We start from the raw sequence: 22,271 nt of genomic DNA on the forward strand, positions 1-22,271 counted from the left end.
GATATAGTATCTAAGGGACTCGAGAGTGCCCTGCTTGTTTAAAATGGCAGGGGACTGGTTGATCCACCTCCTTGCCCTTTAGGGTAAGGTCAATAGCAGATCTGTGCCCCGCCATCCTCTCCTTGAATTTTCGTGTGGTTTGACCCACATACCTGAGGCCGCACGGACACACAATAATGTAAATAACATGTGTTGATGAACAGGTAAGGACCGATCGAATATCATATTTCTTATTGCAATGAGGGTGTTGGAACTCCTTGCAACTAATCAGGAATTTGCAGGTCACACATGTCCCACAGCTATAACAACCTGGAGGTTTGACATAAACATTAGGGGTAATGGCAGGTTTGTAGTTGGTAACATCCGCATGCACCAGGCGGTCCCTCAAATTTTTACCCCTGGTGTAAGCTAGCAAAGGTTTGTGGTCCCTCAGCCCCACAAGGTCGGTATCTGTCTTGACTATAGGCCATAGGGCCCTAGAGGCTCTCTGAACAATGGGGCTAGATAGAGAAAACTCATGCACCCATGGGATCCTCTTGACATTTTTCCTTCTTTTTAGGGATCCAAAACAATTCAGGATCCATTTCAAGAATCTGTTGTTTTTGGGATAATAATGTTTTACGCTCATAACCTCTCTCCTCAAATTTAAGGATCATCAAGTCCAATTCTCCCAGAAGTTGATCCCTATTGCTGGTAAGCCGTGCTACCCGAAGCATCTGGGACAACGGCAGCCCACGCTTCAGGGATGGAGGATGATGACTTGTTTATCTGAGGAGAGTATTCCTGTCGATGGCCTTGGAATATCTACAGGTCTGAATAATGCCTGCCTCCACCTTAACTGCTACATCCAGAAAATTGGCCTCAACTTCACTATAACTATAGGTAAATTTAATGAAGGGGCTATTAGCTTTGACCTTTGTCATCAACTCCAGGAACCTGTCGGCGCCCCCGGTCCAAATGAGGAATACATCGCAATGTGCCCCCCTATGTCCAGGTCGCCGAAGAACAGGTCCTTTTCCTGTGCAAACATGTAGATATTCGCGTAAGAGGGGGCCACGGAAGACCCCATGGCACACCCTCTTAGTTGAATATAAAACTTCCCATTATTTTAATTAATAATATATATATATATATATATATATATATATATATATATATATATATATATACACACCTACACATACGGTCGTGCCCTTTATATTAAGGCTCAATCGAACAAACAGAATTCTCCCATAGGGAACTTTTGAGATGGGGTCATGGTGTTTGAGGGGTTATACCTCAAAAGTGGCTGGACGTACTGAGCTGAGATTTGGCATGGACATGTAGAATCGTCAACTGGTGCTGCAAAATTTCAGGGCAAAACCGTAAAAAGGGAGCAATCTAAACTTCCAAATGTCAGTTTTTTTTCTGTCACTTCAGAAATGGCTTTTTTGACACCATTGTTTATTAGAGTCTATGAGGGGATATTTGGGAAGGCATAACTCAGGGTAGAGGATGAATTTAGACTTGGGGTTCAATTTATTAGCTAGAGCTTGTCTCAGTATACTGCCTTTTGGGGTTAAGGGATTTCAGATTGTTACAAGTTTTTTTTAATTTAGTGAAATATGCCCCATTATAAAGATAGGCATTTCAACTGCAGTTGGGCATGAGGAGAGAGTGGGAAGCAGTCTCATGCAGGGGGCTACACACAGTGCAGTGTACTGTAGTGCATGTGACACATGATGTAGGAGACTGTAGGGGGTGACACACAGGGTGAAGCATACCTGCCTACTTTTTATAACTGGGTGCATGGGACTGTATAGGTGGTGACACACAGGGTGCATGCAATTTTATATGTGGTTACATGCAGGGTCTGTAGTGGGTGTTGTGACTGTAGGGGGTGACACACAGGGTGCAGAAGACTGTAGGGGGGGTGAAACACAGGGTGCAGAAAACTATATACTGTAGGTGGTGACACACAGGGTGCAGGGGACTTATGGGGTTGAGACATAGGGTGCAGGGGACTGTATGGGGGGTGACATACACGGTGCAGGGGACTGTATTGGGGGTTTCACACAGGGTGTAGGGGAGTGACATGCAGGGTCTGTGGGGGGGCGGGGAACACACAGGGTGTAGGGGACTGAATAGTGGGTGACATGCAGGGGACTGAATAGGTGGTGACACACAGGGTGCAGGGGACTGTAGGGGGTGACACGCAGGTGGGATGGTATAGCTGGTAACGTGCAGGGAACTGTAGGTGGTCTGACACACAGGGTGCAGGGTACTGTAAGGGGGTGTGACACACAGGGTGCAGGGGAATGTAGGAGGGGGGTTGACATGGTGCAGGGGACTGTAGGGGGGTTTACACCGGGTGCAGGGGACTGTAGGGGGGTTGACACACATGGTGCAGGGGACTGTAGGGGGTGACATGCAGGGTCTGTGGGGGTGTGTGACATGCAGGGATGTGATTTTTTTTTTGTCTAATTCCATGTTTATCTCCTGCACCTATAAGTCCTCTGCCCACTATGTGTTGCTGCCCCCCCCTACAGTCACTGCACCCTGTGTGTCACCCCTTAAGGTCCCTGTGTACAATTTGAATCCCAGTAAAATATGAAGACAAAAGCATCAAAAATTGGAATTTATATGTTGATATTTTTCATGTTTTTTTCTAAGGCAACAAAGTAGTTTGACCTAAGTTAAAAGTATTGGTAAATAAAAATATATTTTTCATTTTGCACAAAACAGTGATGCTATATGAACATTTTCATTAAACATTTTTTAAAAATCCAATATTTATTCTTACAGTGAAATTCTGCATTTCTGAGTTAAAAAAAATAAATTAAAAAGCTATGAAATTTCATAGACAAAAAAAAACGTATGGTTCACATGTCCCATTAAGGCTTCTTACACATGATCTGACATTTCAGAAACCGGTTGTAACTCTTCAACTCAAACTCCAAAAACCAATGCAATTCCGATCATTAAGCCTGGCACCTTAATGGACGTGTTCCTTGCACAATACAGATATGGTACGCCATTACAGCCTGTGGATAAGTGCAGATTCAGCACTCTCACAGAGTGAGATTGCAGTCACTCACACAATGGTGGAGTTGCTAATCCCTGACTGAGGCAGCTTCTTCTCTCACTGGCAGTGTAAGGAGGGAGCTGCTGCAGCCGCGTACTGCGATCAGGTCTGAAATAAAAAGGTCAGCTTGTCTGATTAATCCGTGGCCAGGGAGGTTTCTAGATACTCAGAAACCCCTGATGCGTGTGCATCAGTGGTGTAACCCCCCGTAGAGTTAACACCCCCCCCCCCCCGTGCGGTCAGTACCTCCTGCTGCGGGTCCTGGCTGCTAGTAAAAAACAACCCCCCATCCGTAAGGTTAACAAACCCCCCAACCCCGTGCAGCCGGTACCTCCTGCCTCTGGCGCTTCTGTCGGGTCCCGGCTCCTGCTAATAAAAAGTGACACTCAGAAAATGGCTTCCCCCATAATGCAGACAGGTTTTTTGAGGAGGCAGCGGCCTCCTCTTTGCAACCTTAAAAACAGTCTGCTGTATGGGGGCAGCCATTTCCTGAGGATGAGGAGGGGGGGAAGAAGACTGCGACAGTCGGTGGGCGATGCCCTGCCCTGCAGTGACGTGGCGGCTGGGAATTCGCTCATTTAAAAATGCGGTAAAACGGGTTTTACCTCATTTTCGTCTTAATACATCCCACCCACTGGGGCGGATTTTCTAATTACCCCGGCCACACCTTTCCGGCATTCGCATTGTTAATAATAAAGTATGCAGTAACATATGCGGTTATTAACGCAAAGGTGACGGTAGTGCAGCAGGTCCCCCCTCCCTCCCTGAGCCCTTACTGGGCTGTGAGGGATTCCTCCTCCCTGCACCAGGAAGCCGTGCAGGGAGTAAGAGGTCACTGGTCCATGCAGCACAGCAGGAGGCTGCCCGGACACAGGGGAGGAGGGAGGAGGGAGGAGGGGGGTGCGGCGTGGGACACAAAGGGAATCCCATAGGGAGGGCCATAATTTGGACATGCCTGGGTTATGCCATCTAGTACTGGCGGTGGGGCTTTGCTGCATATGAAAATGCAGTAAAAACTCTGAAAACAGGGTTTTTACAGCATTTTTTGTTTGGAGCATCTCGCATATTGAGGTAGATTTATTAAGCTTGGTGAAGTGATAAATTGTCTGGTTTTTATCACTGGACATTCAGATCCTACCTGTCATTTTTTAAAACCAAGCCTGTAACTTCACAGTTAGGAGCTGATTGGCCGGTGATCAAAACCAGACACTATCTCTTCACTGAGCCTAATAAATCTACCCCATTGTCTCGAGAAATTGGGCATTATACAGATGTAGCAGGCTCCATCTTTGCCCGGCGCCCGCCCGACAGATCCCTTTCACTGGCGAGCGCCTGCGGTAGGGACTGGGATGCATCCCAGTATCCCGGTGGCTGGGCAGCGTCTCCCTGTCAGTCTCCACTTCAGGGAGACGCTGCCCAGTTCGGGGGCGGGGGATGCAGGGACCCCCGGCAGGCTCCGTAGCCATGGGGTGCGCAAGCATCTCGTGTGCCCCTGGCGGTAGCCAGTGATGGAATCGTCAGCCCCTGCAAAGATGTAGGGCGGGATGTATTAAAATACATCGCCGCCCCCCCGCCGCGATGCTGCTGCATATGTACTAACATATGCGGCTGGCATCGCGGTGCGGTGACGGAGGCCCCCCTGCCGCCACGCTCTCCCCTCACGCCGGGGACAGCTAAGCATGCTGTCCCCGGCGCTTCCTCCTCCCCCCTGCAGCCGGAAGGATGTCCGGCTGCTTCACTAGGGGGAGGCAGGGCTTACCTTCCAGGGGGTCCAGGAGGACCCTTCAGGAAGGTAAGCCAGAGGGGGGGGTCGGCGAGGCGGCGGGTTTGCGTCGGCGGGCGGCGAAAAGAAGCCCATAGGCTTCTATAGGGTATCGCCACCCAAATTGATACATCTCGCCCGTAGCAGTAGCGCACACAGGGGGGGTTTCTGAGTACCCAGAAACCCCCCCAGGAGTCTGGGGACCCTAGGCTGAAAGCTGAGGGTCCCCTCTTTCCATGGGTACAAGAATTAAAAAAATCGGCCCTTGGGAACTGGAGATATAATACTTCAAAGCAGTGGTCCCCATCCAAGCCTGTTAATTGCTCTTCCCAGTCAGATATTTCAGGTTCTGTCTGACTAAGAGTTTTTCTGAGGGTATATTCCAAAAGCTGGGACTCTCCCCCTTTGATGGACACAAGGAGCTTGTCTTTACTGTTCCAAGAACCAGAGATATCAGCCTTCCAGCAGCTGGTTACTGCTCCAGCTCCACACACCTGGTATGTAGTTTTATATACTCGTTGGCAGATTGCTCTGCCTCCTGAACTCTCATCCCCTAGTCCCCAATACTATTTGGTAGGTGGGATTCTCTAGTTTTTAATTCCATTAAATCTAAGAAATCTATTGCCGGGAACTGGAGATATCTGCAGTCAAGCAAGCTGTCCTCCCACCAGAAAATTATGAATAATAAGCCCACTGCACTATACACCCCTCCTCTGCATATTAACCATCCTCTACCACCCTGGAAGTTATGTATCAGGGCCTCTTCATTCAGCCCAATGCCCCCTTCTCCCACCATCTGTGCAGTAAAGGGGTAATTAGTGGAAATTACTGATCCAGGCCCTACATGCTGAGCGGTTGATATAATACCCCCTACCACCTGCAGAACATCAAAGCTTCCGCTCATAGCACCCCCCACCCCTACTGCTGGAGGATCGGTAGGCGCCCCAATACATTGGTATGCCCAGGGGTCTACACTGCTGTTGATGCCCCTGTATATATATATATATGGTCCTGTAAGCAACAAAACCACCGGCACCAGGAATGAGGAATTCCAAAACAGGAATACTTTAGTGCATATTTAATGCAAGCATCTTCAAGCTCATGTAAATCAAAGCATTAAACAACACCCATAGGCATTAGAGATACATAGGGCGGTATTCAATGAGCCTGATTCGCCATGTTTTTATGGCGAATTTGTGCTGTTTGGCGAATTTCTGACTAAAACGGTGAATCACCCTATTCAATGACCACATGGCGAATACATTTCAAGGTTTTTTTCGCCATGATTCACCGAGTAGCAATCGCTATCTTTTTATGGTGAAGTGGAATGTGAACTTTTAAAATAAAGTGTTTTGTTTTTTACATTTGGTGTAAAAAAAATCAGGAATTTTATTCTGAGGAGGGGCATGCTATTTTTATTCATGTGCTGTAAGCACATGAATATATATTTAATTTTAAAAAAATATATATATATTTTTTTTTTACACAGCAGCCAGCAGGGGGCGCCGAAGCCGAGCCGCTCATTACATATTCATATATTCACTGCACCCGATCGTTAGGATCGTGTGTAGTGAATATACGCTCCCCTGCTGGCACCCCCGGGGGGCAGCCTATGCTGCCTGGCACCCGGGGAGCCCACCTCCCCCCACAAACGTTCTGGGCTAGGCAGAGAGACTACCATCTCTCTGCCTGGCACCGTCCTCAGGCTCCCTGCGGCAATCGCCGCAGGAGCTCATATTCGCCTGTCAGGGGCAGCGAGCCCCTGACACGTTGAATACCGGAGCCCACCGGCTGCGGAACGTGGCGAATGTGCAGCGAATCCTAAAAAGGATTCGCTGCACCTCGCAGGTATTCTCATTGAATACCGCCCATTGTCTAATTCTCACGTCTCCTCGACGGCCGTTTCGGTGCATAGGCACCTTCTTCAAGAGGGGTTGAAAAAGGTGCCTATGCACTGAAACGGCCGTCGAGGAGACGTGAGAATTAGACTATGTATCTCTAATGCCTATGGGTGTTGTTTAATGCTTTGATTTACATGAGCTTGAAGATGCTTGCATTAAATATGCACTAAAGTATTCCTGTTTTGGACTTCCTCATTCCTGGTGCCGGTGGTTTTGTTGCTTACAGGACCATACTTCTATGTTACTGTTACCTGGCACAGGTTATCATTACAAGTTAGCGTGTGCGTTTGCTCTTTGGACTATATATATATATATATTTTTTTTTTTATTATTATTATTATTTATATACATTTGGTCTATCTATAGTACCTTAACTGACCCGGCATATACTGGGTCACCTAAGTGTCCATCGGGTATGGGTAAAATCCGGAATCGGATAAGACACCGGAATGCCGGACTGGACATCAAACTCTGCATTCCGGAGCTTGTAGTATCCGGTCCGGGGGTGTCCTGTCCGGGGGTGCTCCATCTGATGAGGCTGCTCTCGCACCTGGGAGAGGAGAGGGGGGAGAATACAGCCTCACCGCATGGTCCGGGGGTGTAATAAAAACTGGAACGGTCCAGACCACACGGGGAGGCTGTAATCTCCCCTTCCCCATGTCCCTGGTGTGAGCAATCACAGGCATCCCCCCGGACAAGACACCCCCCGCATGGGACACCCCTCGGACCAAACACTATAAGCTCCGGAATACAGAGTTTGATGTCTGGTCCGGCGTTCCGGTGTCTTATCCGGGTCCGGTTTTTACTTAGTCCCGTGTCCATCTACGTGCTTTGCTCCGCCCCTCTGGAAACCCCCTTCTGAAAATCCTGCGTTTGCTCCTGCGTAGCCTGCTACATCTGTATAGGGAGAAAAACGCGTAATACCAAGCCTTTTTTACATGCACTGGAGTTCAAACTTTCCCCTACACAATGTTGGGATGTTTGCAGATCATACAATAAAGCACACATTTGTAAATGTACATTATGCCTTGATATGAAAGCCTAATCTCCTACACATTTATAGACTGGTCTGCCATCATACAGCCTGCATTTAACGCTCTCCTGTAAGGAGTCAGGACAGAACGGAGAAATGATGGGCAGCCGCCGCCGCCGTGCAGCAACAGGGCGGGGAGATCACGTGACGGGAGTGGGGGGAAGTAGGAGGGTACGGCAGAGGGAGAGAGGATGAACCTGGCTGACCGGTGGTGACGGTGAGTGTTTCCGTGCACGTATTGAGGATGAGGAATTAGCAGCAGCGCAGTTTAGTACATGCAAAGTGGTGTTTTCATACACTGTGTGAACCCACTCACCCAGATCCCAGCTTGGGAAGCGCAGCCTCTGCTACTGACAGAAGGGGCATGTAGCTGGCGTATTCTCACCAGATACTCAGCATGTATACAAATGTGTGCAGGGCATAGACTGTGCCACACCGTGGCCAGTGCGCACTCAGCTGCGGATGCCCCTACCACCTCGGTGATGTCCCGCACCACCTTGCTTTGTAAAACCATTTTTTTTAACTTTTTTTTGTTTGTTTGTTTGTTTGCCGAGCCCCTGCCATTGCCAGCCGTGGCTGGAGTCAGTCCGCTTCTTATTCCGCTCTGGCTTTTTACACAGTCACAGAACAGGCTTTATTAGAACAAGGAAATAAGCCTAGCTAATCATATGCCATGTGGTGTGGGAGACGTGCATGCTTGCTGCCTAATGCCATGTGGCTTGGGAGACGTGCATGCTGCCTAATGCCATGTGCCATGCTAGCTTGTGCCACATGGCGTGGGAGATGTCATACTAGCTAGTGCCACGTGAGACGTGCATGCTAGCTAATGCTATGTGGCGTGGGCGACGTGCATGCTAGATAATGCTATGTGGCGTGGTAGTGCATGCTAGCTAATGCTATGTGGCGTGGGAGATGTGCATGCTAGATAATGCCATGTGGCGTGGGAGACGTGCATGCTAGCTAATGCTTTGTGGCGTGGGAGACGTGCATGCTAGCTAATGCTTTGTGGCGTGGGGGACGTGCATGCTAGATAATGCCATGTGGCGTGGGAGACGTGCATGCTAGCTAATGCTATGTGGCATGGGAGACGTGCATGCTAGATAATGCCATGTGGCGTGGGAGATGTGCATGCTAGCTAATGCTATGTGGCATGGGAGATGTGCATGCTAGATAATGACATGTGGCATGGGAGATGTGCATGCTAGATAATGACATGTGGCGTGGGAGACGTGCATGCTAGATAATGCTACGTGGCATGGGAGATGTGCATGCTAGATAATGACATGTGGCATGGGAGATGTGCATGCTAGATAATGCCATGTGGCGTGGGAGACGTGCGTGCTAGATAATGTAACGTGGCATGGGAGATGTGCATGCTAGATAATGCCATGTGGCGTGGGAGACGTGCATGCTAGATAATGCTATGTGGCGTGGGAGACGTGCGTGCTAGATAATGTAACGTGCCATGGGAGATGTGCGTGCTAGATAATGCCATGTGGCGTGGGAGACGTGCATGCTAGATAATGCTATGTGGCGTGGGAGACGTGCGTGCTAGCTAATGCTATGTGGCATGGGAGATGTGCATGCTAGATAATGCCATGTGGCGTGGGAGACGTGCGTGCTAGATAATGTAACGTGCCATGGGAGATGTGCGTGCTAGATAATGCCATGTGGCGTGGGAGACGTGCATGCTAGATAATGCTATGTGGCGTGGGAGACGTGCGTGCTAGATAATGTAACGTGCCATGGGAGATGTGCGTGCTAGATAATGCCATGTGGCGTGGGAGACGTGCATGCTAGCTAATGCTATGTGGCGTGGGAGATGTGCATGCTAGATAATGCCATGTGGCATGGGAGACGTGCATGCTAGATAATGTAACGTGGCATGGGAGATGTGCATGCTAGATAATGCCATGTGTAGCTCAATCATTTTTCATAACTTTCTTTTTTATAAGCTTAACTGAAATGATCAATATGTGAACTCTTATCTTTACACCAGATCCTCGGGTTATTTTTCAAAACCACGGCTTGTATTTAGGGGCTAATTTTATTTAGTAACAGTTTCATATAGCGCAGCATATTTCATATAGAGACAGTGATAAATCAAACTGGGTATTTACAGACAGTCAAAGGTATGAGGGCCCTGCTTGCCAGCTTACAATCTATTACAACTTGCATATACACTGTGATCTGGGTGGAATCTTACCGCCCAGAATCGCATTACAATATGAGATCCTAATGGCTGAATATATGTCTCTGCAGATGCAAAAAAAGGAGGCGGTCCCTGCGTTCTTCGCCACATGTCTTCACATGCACTGTTATCACTGACCATACTGCCAGCAGTGCGGTCTTTAGGTCATGGGTTACTACCATCTCAGAATGGCGGTAGCCTGATGCGATACTACCCAATGTTTATTTACATCGGGTAGCATTTTATCCCCATAGTAACCTATGGGGATGCGGCTGTACAATCCGAGGGATTGTAGCAGGGTTCAGAGATTTTTGCTGCGGTCCCTCAGTCTTAAGCTGCCCATACACGGTCTGTTTAACAGATCCGTTTGGGACTTAGGGCGGGATGTATTAAAATACATCGCCGCCCCCCCGCCGCGATGCTGCCGCATATGTACTAACATATGCGGCTGGCATCGCGGTGCGGTGACGGAGGCCCCCCGCGATACCTGTACACCGGTGTGCGGGGGGTCTCAGTCACCTCCCTGCCGCCACGCTCTCCCCTCACGCCGGGGACAGCTAAGCAAGCTGTCCCCGGCGCCTCCTCCTCCCCCTGCAGCCGGAAGGACGTCCGGCTGCGTCACTAGGGGGAGGCAGGGCTTACCTTCCGGGGTCCAGGAGGACCCTTCAGGAAGGTAAGCCAGAGGGGGGGTCGGCGAGGCGGAGGGTTTGCGTCGGCGGGCGGGGAAAAGAAACCCATAGGCTTCTATAGGGTATTGCCACCCAAAGGTAGCGATACCCTTCAGTGCGGTATCATTTTTGATACATTGGAAAATGCGGTAAAACCGGGGTTTTACCACATTTTCCATTTGATACATCTCGCCCTTAAACAGCACACATCGGATCGCATCCCTAGTGCATGCACTGCGATCCGATACGATACGATGTGTACCTAGTACAAAAAGTATGTGCAGCACATACTTTTTGTACCGTACTTTGTGATGCGTGGGAGCGCGCATCGCATAGTACAGAACGGATGCCGGCGAGCGGCTCCGTGTATGGGCAGCTTAACATTCAGGTGATACTTTTGTTTTTAGTAAATTAGCTCTAAATATTTAATAGTAAATAGGCCCCTTAGCCTGTTAGATCAGGATATGGTCACTAGGTCCACAATAGGAATGTCAACATGCATTGGGTTGACCACTAAATGTTGACATGCATCAAGGTTGACACACCTGAAGGTCGACATGGGTTTTTTTCACTTTATTTTCAAGCAAACATGTGTCGACAGGCGGTATTTCATGCCCTACCATCCACTAGAGCGTGGTGGGAGAATAAAATAGTGCATGCACGGGGACACCATGCACTTATTTACTGTCCATGTTGACTGTCGACATTTGGGATTAAAAAAGTAAAAAAAAACACATGTTGCTCTTTTGACTATTGACCAAGCCCATGTCAACCTAATGCATGTGTCAACTTAACCCATGTCGACCTTCCTCTTGTCATCCCTACCTGGTAGGTCATATATTTCACTTCTAATCCCCATAACCCACTCTTTATAAAAATGACTGATTCTATGTAATTGCATTTGTATTTACTTATTAAAATAAATCACTTGTTACCTGTAAGGCGGGGGATTTTTTTTTTTTTTCATCTGAGGTTTGATTCGAACCCCTACAAAAGATGTTTCCTCATTGCTGTGCCATAGCTGTGACCACCACACCTGAGGTGGTCTCCGAGCTTGTGTCCGGTGTATGGAATGCCTGTACAAAATCTGCATGTATTGAGACACCTACAGGAAGTGTGTTATCTGCTGCTTGTGTACGATAATCTGAAGATATTAACCTTCTTAGTAACTCTGTGGCCGCACAGCATGGCCACCATAAAGCCAGGTTCATTGTGGGTGCAGTCGCAAACTGTGACATACCCCCAAAAGTTTAACAACATTCCTGTAATTAAGTGGCCACGCATCTGTTGCCTCCCACAAACACTCCAATCCACCTGTATGTATGTATGTGTGTGTATATATGTATGTATGTATATATATATATATATATATATATATATATATATATATATATATAGAGGGAAAATCAGCCTGCCACTCCCGATGCTTGTAGTACAGCTGCCGCGGGTGCTCGGAGGAAACAAATTTGCAGTAAACAGTTCAAACAGGCTCTGTCACTCCAGCGGTCTTGGTGAAAAGGTTTTAATGTGATCCGACGTTTCGGGGCTACAACAACGCCCCTTTTTTCAAGGTGTACAAAAAAACAAAAAGTCTTCAGCAGACCGAAATAAATCCAAAGATCCTAGAGATCCTGTGATTCTTGGCTTTGTCAACATTCAGAGGCTGTTGAAACTGCAATACAGTCTTTTGCATTTTGGATTTATTTCGGTCTGCTGAAGACTAATTTTCTCCCTAATTGGAGAGATCCTTCTCTTAAATCTGAAGCTGCATACCTCCTACTGTGATAGGAGAGACTGCGTGTAGAACACCTATTCTTCTGTGTGAACTCACAATAACTGAGCCAGAGAGACTAAGATCACCTAAACGTGGCGGGATATAACAGAACTTCTGTATAAAAAACCGTAACCTGAGAAAGTTCTTCTCTGCTAAATTGGTAATCCTAAATAAACTTTCTAAGAGAGCTTCGACCACATTATACAAAGGAGATATTTCCACTTTTTGGCTTCGATTGGTTCATCGCCCCTGATGAAGTCCCAAGGGACGAAACGCGTTGGGCAGCGGATCTGAACTATATGTGGCACAAAAAAATCTGTGAAATGAAAACTGAATGCTGGCCTTAACCTTTCAATAAATGTTACTTGCTTTTATTTATTTTATCTGATTCATTATATGTAAAGCCACAGTGTGGTATATTTAGCGCACCCCTATCTTTTCTTCCCTTATCCTATCCAACTTGTACCTTTACTAACAGCAAGGTACGATAGAGGTGCTGCTCTTAAAGCGCATTATTGGGGCCACATCTTTCTGTCTATATATATTCACATATGCATGTCTTATTCAGTGGCTGCAGTCACCCAGATGTTGAGAAATATTCCGGTGTGTAAGCCTGGCAGTGCATTCTGTGCATCTCTATCAATTTCACACTACTTCTACTGAGCCTTAATACGTGTTTCTCAGCTACTTTCATCTGATAAAAACTGCATTGAAGCGAGAAGCGCGTAATGATAAAGACTCCTTGAATCATCTGTTTTAAAGTGCTTTCTATTCTGTCATTATTACACAATGTTAATCTTCTGCGGCACCTAAATTGTTATCATGTTTATTTCATTTAAGTAAATATTATTTTAGAAAAGATCCATTGACTGGTTTTGTCAGTGCCTCTCTGTATTAATATTCTGCAGGTCTTTACAATTGGGAACAAACACCAGAATAAAACAAAACTATGTACTGACGGAGGCCCCCAGTTAAGGTTGCTTTGGACTTATGGAAATTGATTTACAATTATTATTTATTTATATAGCTATATTTTAATTGATTGTAAAATCAACCTAGAACAAGAAAAAATCATCTTTTAGTAAATATACCCTTAGGAGTGTAATATATTCTTTAAGAATATACAGAGAATAAAATATATTTTTTAAATGAAGCCCATGAGATGTTTTGCACCTGGGTCCCATATTTTCTGGTTTCAACCAAGAAAATTTAATCGAATGGAAACTGGATTAGTGTTGCTTTCAGGTGCTGTTCGTTGTATATAACGGGTATTTGTCATTGAGTCTATCATTTTTAGGTTGATATGCATTGGGTCGACCACTGAAGGTCAACCGGGCTTAAGTCGACACCTGAAATAGGTTGACATGGCTATGATTGACAGGGTTGGATGGTTGACATGAGCATTAGGTCTGAAATGTGAAGGTCGACATTAGTTTTTAATTTTTTTGGTCATTTTGGAAGGTCAACATGGACACTGAAAGTGTTCAGCGCCCCCTCGCACGGCTCGCTGCGCTAGGTACACTATTTAATTCTCCCACCACACTGTAGTGGATGGTAGCCCATGAAATACCGCCTGTTGCCACATGTCAGCTCCAAAGAAAACTTGAAGGTACTTCCTCATCTTTGCGGCTACCGCTTGCGCTACAGAACTTATGTGGTGCTGCTAAGCATCATCGTTCGCTCACCATGCTTCGGAATCAGTGGCTCGCCACAACTTTACTAAAGGTTATAAATGGTGGCGTGAACCCAGGGTGGTGGCGTACACTCTCTCACCGAAAATCCTTACGTAGAGAAGTACTAACTTGAAAAACTCATGTCGATGTTTTTACTTTGCCATGTCGACCTATTTTAGGTTTTGACCTAAGGCCTGTCGACCTTCAGTGGTTGACCCAATGCATGGCGACCTAGTAACCGTATCCCTATATAACAGTGTAGCACAATAGAACCATAATATTCTCATTCTCTCACATAGATATCGATAGATACTAAAAAAAAGCTAATTTACAGTGAATCCAGTGTATCACAATCGATAGGTGTTAAGATGTTCATGGGCGTGTAGCAAACTCCCTGTGTAATTCTGTGCAAGTTGTTTTTATGGGGAAGGGAAACTTCTCTAAAGGTGCCCGTACACTTATGAGACTTCTCAAAGGGTAGAAGTCACATAAGCTATCCCTTAAACCACCTTGGAAACTGCTTCCTGGGCGGCATGACTGCATATGATACACTATATGAAGTCCCTTTTGTATCGTATGTGATGCCATACAACTGTGTCCAAGCCAAAAAATCTACAGTGCATCCTGTGCGATCTCTGGCTCTGATGCATGGTCTCATGCATTGGATGTCTAACACATGCAATTTTGATAGACTACATCACTATTTCACTTTGAAAAAGCTCTACCATAGAGCGAAACGCGTTGGTGGATACCTGAAGTGACTGATCCCTCTCAATACCACCTAATACAGCTGCTATAAGCCCTGAGAGACCGGACCAGCCTCTAGACCGCTATATATAGTGGGAGACCACTATAATCCAGCCTACAACATACCAATCTGGTAATAAAACTAGCAGGAGGTTAATATACTCCCTGAAGCTAAGCTGGAATACATCCCCTGCCATCCAGGTCCTTGGATCCGTTCCTATTTCGCCTCAGTTTTACAAGTGGGCTCATCACCCTTTATAAACCCAGCTGGACATTCCAATACGGTACCGTATGGACATTAAATACTTTTTTTTCAAGACTTATCTCAGGGGATCCCCAATAGTTTTAGATGCCTAAAAGTGAGGTGCTTTTGCTTATTCTGGGACGGATGACAGCCGTGGGCCATTGAGGGTTTATAGATAGGTTACATACTTTATGTGAAAAAATTACATGGATACATACTCTACTTTGCTAAGATCTTTATTTATAGTGGACAATGTATGGTCAAATCGATAATATTGAACAATGATATTTTCGGATGTCCATGCTACTTTTATTAAAATTGTTACATTTGTATTCAATTTGTAATATTGTGACTTTTGGTGTTTCAATAAAACATGTTTAAAAAAAACAAAACTTTTTTTCAGTCACTCTACCCATTTTTTATGAGCTAAAACAGGGGTGGCCAACCGGTCAGAGGTAAAGAGCCGAAAAATATCGGTAGTCAAGCTAAAGAGCTGACAACATGCGCGCGCCGAAGGCGCATGCGCCAAAAAAAGAGGCATAGTTTATTTTGACCCCTTGGGTGGGTGTGATACAAATATGCCTCCAATAGTGCAGTGCCATATATACATATGCCCCCCATGGTGCCAGGAATGCACCACACGGTGCCGGGTATGCCCCTATGGTGCCAGAAAGCTGGTATGCCCCCACAGTGCCACAAACTGCTATGCCCCCACAGTGCAAATTTCCCAGCAGCAGCACTCACCTTTGTTGCTGCTGCTGCCGGGCGGGGAGAGGACAGTCTGGTGTCCCCCTGCAGTCCTCCTGTCATGTCACTGATGGGAGGAGAGCACAGCACAGGACACTGCGCGTCTCCTTCCCCCTCACTTCCCTGTGACTGGGCTGTCCACCAATCAAAGCTCGCTGGCCGGCTCCTGATTGGCTGCTGGCCCACGAGCTCTGATTGGCGGACGGCCCAGTCACAAGGATGCACAGTAAGGGGTAGGAGAGATGCGCGATGCGTGCTCTCCTCCCCTCAGAAGGAGAAGGGATTCAGGGAACCGGCAGCAGGGGGGACTGGGACGGACAGTAGGCGGCGGGCAGCAGTGGGAGCAGGAGCCTCACTTTACAAGGGGGGAGCCGCATGAGGCTCAAGAGCCACGGGTTGGCCACCACTGAGCTAAAAGCTCTCCCCAAATTTGCTTTTCCAATCCACTATCATGTTATGTGCTGATTTTCATGCTACTTATGGTTTCTAATATGTGCTGCTAAATTTCATTTTACTATATTATATAATAAACATTGTAATTTTTATGAAGGTTACTTGCATCTTTTAGTATCAGATTCCACCTTTAAAATTAGCGCAGTCCACCCTTCTTCCCTTTTGTATATCAATATTTCACTGCCTGATGTGTTGAAATCAAATGGAAAAGGCCATAATTTTACCAGTGTATGGGGACCTTAACAAATTTCTTGTTCCTGACATGGGGCTATGCAATTACTAATGAGAATGGTTTTGGAGTACAAATGGGTTTACACTAGCACTTGCATGAATCGAATTTAGGATAACTTAGTAAATCTGGATTCCACACTTATAGCCCCCAAAATACTCCCTATAATGCTATAAACAGGAGTCCTCTGCCTTAATTATATCTGTAGCACATTTTACAGCATTGCTGCTGGAAATCTGCTTGAGTTAAAGAAATATGCTAGGTTCCCCGACATTTGTCCAGGTGTGGTAAGATAGATCTACAGGTTTTAGGCCATCAATTGGTCAACCCCATATGGTTGACATGCAGTACGTCAAAAGGTCAATGTGAAAAACATACAGTACAGAAAGTAAAAAAAACGTACCCATGTAGGCTCACTTCCCTCGCCACGCTTTAGGCAAAGTTACCATTTCCAATTGTAGTCAACTTGTATGATAAATCAACAAGAGTGGAAAAAACTAACCAACAAAAACTTCTTGACCATTGTCCTCTGAAACCTTTGTACGACCTTAGGCGCAGTCCTTTTGCATTTCAACCATATGGGGTTAGTGTATTTGGTACTTGTTTCCTAGCACGGCCACACCGATGTTGATCGGGTCGGTCGCATCGCATGCGACCAAATCGCATGCGATGCGATGGTCCCGATTTTTACATTGATTGAAATGTGAATAGGGTCCCTGGGACCCTATTTTACATTGGATTCAATGTAAAAGTCTCCCCACACCCCAATTTTAACCTCCTCAACGGCACCCCACGATTGACGCCAACCCGAAGTGTGGGCGGCAGTACGCGTCCTCCGACCTTTTCATACCCCTACTATCCACGTCGGCGTGGAGTTGAGAATATAAAGTGTGGCGAGCGCAGCGAGCCACCGAAGCGTGGCGAGCGGATGCGTATAACTTCGGGCTTGGTGGCTCGCCACACTTTATATTCTCAACTCCACGCCGACGTGGATAGTAGGGGTATGAAAAGGTCGGAGGACGCGTACCGCCGCCGCTCGCCACGCTTCGGGTTGGCGTCAATCGTGGGGTGACGTTCACAATGAGGGGGGGCATATACAATGAGAAATGGGCCATATTGGCCCATTTCCCATTGTTAGCTATGTAAAATGTGCTTAATCGCGTCCATCGCATCTTGTGCCATTATAATGGCACAAGACCGACGCTATGAACGCGATTACAATGTTAAAAATATTTTAACATTGAACCCTATGGGAAAATCGGGTGCATCGCGTCGGTCGCGTTGCGTGCCATGTTAATGCACCCGACCGACGCGATGGACCCGATTTTGCCTTTGCCGGCTAAATGGACCTGATTTCAAAGGAAATCGGGTGCATCGGGGGTAATCCTGTACCTTAAGTTAAGGTACAGGATTACCCCCAATGGTGGCCGTGCTAGGAAACAAGTACCGTGTATTTATTACAATTTGTTTCCAGTTTGAATGTGCAGTGCTAGTAACATTCAAATATAATGAGTCCGTTATCTTACAATGCAGATAACACAATAAAAAATGATCAAATAACTTTTTTAGATAGCCATTTAAACATAACTTACTGAAACTACTTTGTGTGTCAGCTCTTACACCACAAAGATCTACTGAGGTTGACTGCTGATTGCGTACTGGAGCTGATATTGGTTGCTTTATAACGCTTGGTTCATTATAGCTGTAAAGCCCTAAGTTTTATTACAGTGAATAAGTTGCGTTTTACGTAGGTTAATTGGATACATCAGTGTTCCCCAGTACTGTCTGACATCTAAGGTCTTTATTGTATTCAGTCTTCCTGTATGCCTGCTTCCTTAATTTCAAGGTTATTAGTCTTGACATATAAACTCTTGGATTTGGACAATTTTATTCACAATTCATGTTCCTGAGTCAGAGTGAACATGAGTGCCTTAATCCTCTTATGAGAATTAATTGCGTGTTTTAGCGCTAACCTTTGACCCCTTTGCAAGCAGTGCCTTCTGGGGCAGGTTTATTCCTAAAGGACCAGTGTTGGTTACCGAACACATAACTCTAAAGGTGATGATTCCTTTCATGACAGAAGTAAGGCAGAGTGTTCTTTGTTAATAAAATAACAACCCATTATTGTTTGATTTGAACTGTAGAATATCAGGGAGTAACTAATATGAAACAGGCAGCAACAAGTAGAAAAATCATCATTTATAGCCGTTTATACCACAGCATATTGTATGAGAATGTAATAAGACTGACCACTGCTTCCAATCTACATGTCTTACAAGCGCACTCATACTCAGTCTCAAAATAAGATACAATAACTGGTACTCTTTACCTAGAACGGCGCCCGCGATCAGAATCGCGGGCGTTGGGGGTAAAAAATCGCGGGCATCGCGGGTAAATCGCGGGTACATCAAAATCGTGTACCCGCGATGACCGCGATTTTCCCATAGGGAACAATGTTAAAAAGCCTAATTGATCGCGATTTTAATGTAAAATGCCTCAATGCCCGCGATTTTCCCATAGGAATCAATGTTAAATGGGCTACAGAGCCCAAATAGACCCAATTAACCCTTAAATGTCACCCCAATTTTTTTACGCCACCCCACGATCCACGCCAACCCGAAGCGTGGCGAGCGCAGCGAGCCCGCGAGGCGCGGCGGTACGCGTCCTCCGACCTTTTCATGCCCTACTATCCACGTCGGCGTGGAGTTGAGAATAGAATAGTGTGGCGAGCGCAGCGAGCCACCGAGCCCGAAGCGTGGCGAGCCCCGCGAGGGGACGCGGATACCTTCACAGGTAAACGCGTCCCTTCGCGGGCTTCACAGGTGTCGGCGTCGCCACGGACACCTGTGAAGTCCGCGAGGGGACGCGTATAACTGTGAAGGTATCCGCGTCCACTCGCCACGCTTCGGGCTCGGTGGCTCGCTGCGCTCGCCACACTATTCTATTCTCAACTCCACGCCGACGTGGATAGTAGGGCATGAAAAGGTCGGAGGACGCGTACCGCCGCCCCTCGCGGGCTCGCTGCGCTCGCCACGCTTCGGGTTGGCGTGGATCGTGGGGTGGCGTCAAAAAATTGGGGTGACATTTAAGGGTTAATTGAGCCTATTTGGGCTCTGTAGCCCATTTAACATTGATTCCTATGGTAAAATCGCGGGCATTGAGGCATTGAATGCAAAATCGCGGTCAATCTGACTTTTTAACATTGTTCCCTATGGGAAAATCGCGGTGATCGCGGGCATCGCGTCGCGGCCGTTTATGTACTGCCCGCGATCACCCCGATGGGCGCCGTTCTAGGTAAAGAGTACCCAATAACTTATTGCAACAACCAATAATGATAATATTGTGCTTGTATTGTCCGAGCTGGAGCAATGTCCCATGATCTTCTGCCAACGTACTATAACGCAAGTGTGGTTCGTTCTCTCTCATCTCCGCCTGCCCTTCTCCTTTTACAATGTAAGTTCCTACAGACAGGGCCCTCCTCCCTCTTGTGCTTTTTCTTCTATTACTTAAACCCTCTTTGATGGCACCAAGGGTAATTCTAAATTCACTCAGAAAGTCCATTAGAGAGTGATTGTGCCTTTCCGAGTGAATCAGAAAACCCCCCCAAATTCTGAGGTTTTCTGCCATCCTTTTTCTGATGCAGCTTTATGTATGTACTCTGTACTTGTCCTCTTTTGTATTCAACTGTACACTCCCATGCACAGAGTTTTGCACAATAGATTAGAGTGATTTAGTATGGGAGATTTGTATAAGTAAAAAATTAGGTGGGCATTACAGGAGTGAGGGTGACAGATCGCTCAGATCACTTCTTAAAACATGGGCGATTACTGTTTCTTGCTAAGCGATCTGATTAGGTATGTACGGCATGTTTGAATGATCAAGACAGCTGATAGTGATGTGCAAGGCTATGGGCCATACACAGATATTTGTGCTTCATTTCTAAGTGATTTAGCGAAATCGCTTAGAAACTAAGCAGAAATCTCCCCGTATGTATGGCCCATAAGATACTGTTATGCTTATTCATTTATGAACTCTGTAATTGGGTGCTGCAGATCCCTTCTCACACAATATAAATAAAGGATAGCAAAAATAATAATACAAGTATTACATACTACTATTTACACTCTTCCTAGTTAACTCTTTAGTTGCCAACATCTGTGAGAGATTTGCAAAATATTGGCTAAAACTACAAGTGTTGTTCAAATTTCTTATATAAATTCAAATAAAAAATGTGTAAAAATAAAAAAAGATTTTATTTCCAATACAAGGTAAACATTACAGCTCATTATGATGAATAAAAATGTTTGCTTGCCAATTTTCACACCAAATTCACTTGGCACTCAGAGTTAAAGCACAGCAACATTGGATGTCGGCAATGGGACTAAAAATGGGGTCCCAGCATTGGCAAAGCCCAGAATGCAGTACGGATGTGTCCTAAGTTGGACACCACTGACCTGATCATGGCACCAGGGCAGATGTGGTGGCTGATTAAACTTAGCATTATCTGCCAAACCAATCAAAAGTAGGCACAGACTAGCTCACTGCAGCTGCTTTTAATTGGCTAGGAGTCTGAGGGGGACGGGGTGGAGAAAAAAAAATTGGCTTTTTTTAAGACACTATCAGAATCCAGCACAAGACCCTGGCCACATTTTGTGGTTGAAATGTCAATTTTGCATACCCAGAGCACCTGATGCGATGAATAAATATTTTTGATATCTGCAAAGAGATGTTCCTGGTGAGTGCAATTTATTGCATGCAAAAAAGTATGGCTTGGACCAACTCAAAGGGTAACCCAAGTAGTTGAAACAAAGTGCAGCATACAAACGCAATATTAACTTGCTCCATGCACTTCGTTTCAGACAGCCATCCCGATGAAAGGGCTCCGGCCTTGAAACGTTGACACAAATGACATTTGCTTGTATTACTACTGATTGCTTGGTTACACTGATTTAAATGTATTTTTATAAGACTGTGAAGTGCCTCTTCTTTTGTTTACTTGGCATTTTTGCTAAGTTGAGCTGAAGCTAGTCTTTTTATCCTCCAAGATGGCACCTCAGCATCTCTCCATTGTCCAGATGTCCTGACCACACCATACTATGGGGTGTATTCAATGTGGCCGTCAAGGGCCAAAAACAAAAGATCCTCTCCTTTAGCCCCCCCGCGCTGGCTGCTTACCCTATTCATCACGCCAGATAAATCCTCACTGTCCTCAGATTTCCCCAAACAGCGAGGCTTGCGGATAATGCAGGGAGCCCGCTGCAATTAGCCAAGAGCCTCGCGGTTTTAGAAGCCGCATACGCAGTTTCCCCCTCGCTCCAAAAACCGGGGGAAACGGCGTGTGCAGGGGGTCAGTTGACTACTGACCCTGTGAGCTGTGACAGCGAGCATGCAGCATTGCTCGGAGAAAGCATTGAATACACCCCTCTGTGTATCTTTAATATGAGAAAATATGGTGTGTAAGACTCAAAACTGCAACCACACTGATTATGATCAAATAGCAACAGAAAAGGCAGCACTGATAAAATAACGTACTCAAAAGTAGACCATAATGAAAAATGTAATCTTCTCCTGGGCTTGAGAGAATTTTTTTTTTTTTTTTTTATATATCTGCACTCCTGTACAGATATGTCTTCATACTAGATATCTAACCTCAATACACTACACATCTTAGGCATGACTCGATTAGGTTAGTATGTACCAGGAGACTGCTGATTTATTAGAAACGAGGCACTTGTAAATTTGTGTGCGACTGAGTCTGTATATGAAGCAGTGCAGAACTGGTCAG

General features: G+C 46.1%; 1 protein-coding gene across 4 annotated transcripts in view; it reads left to right on the plus strand.

Moving 5' to 3' along the window:
• GGACT (gamma-glutamylamine cyclotransferase) overlaps nt 1–22,271 on the plus strand; it is a 54,607-nt gene that overhangs the window by 30,941 nt on the left and 1,395 nt on the right. The window contains exon 3 of one of the 4 annotated variants that reach the window (XR_014469717.1): nt 651–919. The exons of 2 other annotated variants lie outside the window; for them this stretch is intronic. The gene's annotated coding sequence lies outside the window, so the exon portion shown is untranslated. Of the gene's footprint in view, nt 1–650; nt 920–7,901; nt 7,978–22,271 lie in introns of those variants that run through there. One more of the 4 variants, XM_083168628.1, reaches the window with a different exon arrangement.

Source organism: Crinia signifera, chromosome 2 (genome assembly GCF_055691185.1).
Source record: "Crinia signifera chromosome 2, ASM5569118v1, whole genome shotgun sequence".
NCBI classification, from domain to species: Eukaryota; Metazoa; Chordata; class Amphibia; order Anura; family Myobatrachidae; genus Crinia; species Crinia signifera.